A 248-nucleotide genomic window follows, 5' to 3' on the forward strand; every position below is an offset into this window, starting at 1 on the left:
ATTTTGTCAGGGCCATTTTTTTACAAATTTTTATGATGTTATTGATCTATAAGAGGATGAAGATGATAATTGAAGATGTTCTAAGTTATATTTTGGATTATATTTTATGTTTGATTGATTATAAAATTGAAGATGTTTAATTATATATTTTGGATAATATTTATTTTACTTTTGACAATGTTGGTTTTATTATTTTGTTTCAAAAAATTTGGTTTATAATTATGTTTATTACATATTTATAATTATAA

This window comes from Arachis ipaensis, chromosome B10 (genome assembly GCF_000816755.2).
Source record: "Arachis ipaensis cultivar K30076 chromosome B10, Araip1.1, whole genome shotgun sequence".
Taxonomy (NCBI): domain Eukaryota; kingdom Viridiplantae; phylum Streptophyta; class Magnoliopsida; order Fabales; family Fabaceae; genus Arachis; species Arachis ipaensis.